The sequence below is a fragment of the Bos grunniens genome, chromosome 7 (assembly GCF_055505025.1).
Source record: "Bos grunniens cultivar Pamir isolate PY7600 chromosome 7, Bosgru_T2T1.0, whole genome shotgun sequence".
In the NCBI taxonomy this organism is placed as follows: domain Eukaryota; kingdom Metazoa; phylum Chordata; class Mammalia; order Artiodactyla; family Bovidae; genus Bos; species Bos grunniens.
The window spans coordinates 6610765-6614002 of record NC_141171.1 but is presented as its reverse complement, the minus strand read 5'-3'; positions in this window follow the sequence as shown (position 1 = coordinate 6614002).

The following is a 3238-nucleotide window of genomic DNA, read 5'->3' as shown; positions in this document are numbered from 1 at the left end:
GGCCGGAAGTGGCGCGAGGGAGCCTTTTACGGCTGGCCTCGCGCGCTGCTTCCGCCCGCCACTTACGGCCGTCGCCAGGAAACCCCGGAAGTGGGGGCACGGGGTGGGCGGGAAGAAGCCTCGCGTGGCTGAGCGCGCGGGAGGGGCTAGCGATGCGTACGTGCGATGGCTTTTCCGCGCATGTCCAGAGTGGGCTCATGATGCGCGACGCCGGGCAACGGCTGGAACGGCGCAGACGACCGTTAGCCGCGGGCGTGCTTGTCCGCGTTGCAGTCCTAAGGCTTGACTGGCTGAGTTCTCTGCGGGAGTAGGGAACCTGGGGAATTCCTGCCCATGTCAGGGCCTCTTTTCTCCTCGCGGGGCCACGGTGAAGAAAATACGAGGTGAGGTACGTCCGGGAGGCTCCTGGACGCGGCGCCTGTCACATCTCCCCGGGCCCGCCCGGAGGTAGAAGCCGAACCGGGAAGCTACGGGCTTCGCAGGGATGGAACTGGCTTTTTGAGGTTCAAGAGATCTTCAATTCGGTTTCTTCTTCTCGATCCAGCGGTTTGATAAGATATTAAGGCGAGGGAAACCCCTACCTCCGCTAGCCTCCGAGTGCGCCCCTCTGGGGCTCCCGTGGCTTTTGTGCAGTCGTTTAAGCAGCGGTGATCGAGCGAGCGCCCAAGACCTGCGGGTGCTGGGCCCTCTACACCGCGCGTCCAGAGGCCACGGCGCCATCCTGAAAGATGCAGTTACAGTGCTTCCAAAACGATGATGTTAATGTATGCCAATTGTGGGGAAAGGTAACAAGCTGCAGTATGCATTAGACATGTAAACTGTGGACTTGCCCGGTAATCTGACGCTGAGATAGCTTTGTTCACATTAATACTTGGTTGGCTATACGGTATTTTATTTTATGGAAATGGATGTCTGTGTGTTTAGATACGTTTCTTTTTTGTTGTTTCGTAATTTCTCCCATCTGACGCTTATGGTTTGTCTCCTGTACGCGAAATATTGCCTTAGACCAGAAGCCGGCAAGCTTTCTATAAAGGGCCAGATAGCAAGTATTTTATAGGCTCTGATGGCCAAGAGCCAAAAACGAGGCTTTTATGTAGGTGCTTATATAACCAAAGATAAAAACATCCAGAGTACTTGTTGGTGGAATTTAAAATATAACAATTGAGTACAGTTTTTAAAATATAGGTCTAATGAGAAGAATGCAGTGCTGTTTTTGAAGATTGCAAGTCAGTCTTTGCTGTCCTCAGTTGATTACAAATGTTCACCTGTAAAGACCATCCTTGGCTCACAGAAAGGCAGGTTGGATGTAACTTGTGGATGAAACAGTGAACAAGTCCAACCTAATCTCTGCTCTCATGAGCCCACTGCTAAGATAGGCAGACCCCATAAATCAGTAACAAATATATCACCTCAAAGGTGTTATTGAGGAAAACCAAAGGGTGTGAAGACTATGAGAAGGGAGAAGGGCAGTGTCTACACTGATAAGGTTATCTGAGAAGGCCCTTGGGAGGTAAGGTTTGATTGAGATCCCCACTCCGAAACCAGCTATGTGAACACTCCAGGCAGAGGGACTGACTATCAAGGGGATGTTCTGTTTCTTATAATGCTCAGAAATCTAGATAGTGTGATTGCTCTGTATCGGTCAAGATCTGTATCAAGTAGCTTTAACCTGGGGTTTCTCCAGTGGTCCAGTGGTTAAGAGTCCACCTTGCAGTGCAGCAGACACCGGTTAAATCCCTGATCTGGGAAGATCCTACGTGCCATGGGGCGGCTACGTCCCTGTGCCACAACCACTGAGTCCACGAGCACTGGGGCCTTGCTCCACAAGAGAAGCCACCACAGTGAGAAGCCTGTGCACTGCTACTAGAGAAAGCCTGTGCGCAGCAATGAAGACCCAGTGCAGCCAAGAAGAAACTTAACCTGTGATCACCACAGCTGGACCACAGAGATAGCCCTGTTGCACACATGTATTTTCGTGAGATGAAAATACTCGGCACTGACCAGATTCTTAACAGGATCTCTGAACCAAACAAATTGTATCCTTTTTTCTTTGGTTGGCTGCACCTTGGCATGTGGGATCTTAGTTCCCCTACCAGGGACTGAACCCGTGCCCCTGCAGTGGAAGTGCAGAGTCAAACCACAGGACCACCAGGGAAGTTCCCATGTGGTCATCTTTAATGACTGCATAGGACGACGTGGTGTGGATTTACCATACCTTAGTGAAGCCAGTCTCTGGAGTCTCTTGGGTTGGTTGTGCTTTTAAACCACTGTTAAAAGTTTTAGCTTGTGCACAGGTGTTGAGGTCAGAGAGTTTGCACTTTCAATGCTGATGTTGCTCAGCTACCACCAAAAAGGTTGTATACCCTTGACCAGTGTGTCGTACATTCATCTCATAGTGTTTAAAATGCTGTTTGAGACTGAAAATTTAAGCATTACAAAGCCTCCCCCAGGCTTATTTCAGTGGGCCAAATCAGAATCCACTTGTCAGGAGAAAGCAGGAGAGAGTTGCGAGAAGTCAAGGCTGCTGCAGACAGAGATGATCTTCAAGGACCTAGAAACAGAACTCTTTAAGAAAACAAGTAGAGTGCACACTCCTTGGTGAGATGAACTTGCCGAGGGGACCATGTAACAAAAAGGCAAGAATTTAAGATCCATGTGCATGCCCATTTTTGTCCTGCAAATGTGCTGGAAGGAATTTATCCTAGATCAGAAGCGCGTGCAGCGTTGTGCACTGCAGACTTATCCCATTAAAATAGTACTTAAGATGCAGCAATAGGGGTTGGTTAATTGTAGCACATCCTCTAATACCATATACAGCAGACACAGAATCAAGGAAGAATATTTAGTAACACGAGGAAGTGTTACTAAAACGCAGCTTACAAAATATTATGGGCAATATGCCACTTTTGAAGAAAGTACATATGTCCTTCTTAAAGGCAACGGCTATGTCTAGCTTCTTGTGTACCTTTTCAGAGATCAACTGTTCACAAGCACCTTTATATCTATATAAAACAAGTTGTTTTCTCTGTCTCTTTCTTTTTGACCTCTGTATATTTGGCTTTAATATTTTTTTCCAAACTTAAAAAATTATATGTAGACTATAAAAATTGTTATTAAAAAAAGTAGTGGCTGACTGAGGAAGTCTAGGCCCATCTAGATCCATGGTTTCAATAAAGCCAAAGCTTTGTGTGGCTATAGCCTCATCTGCAATAACTGAACGCTGTGTGGTCAACAAGCT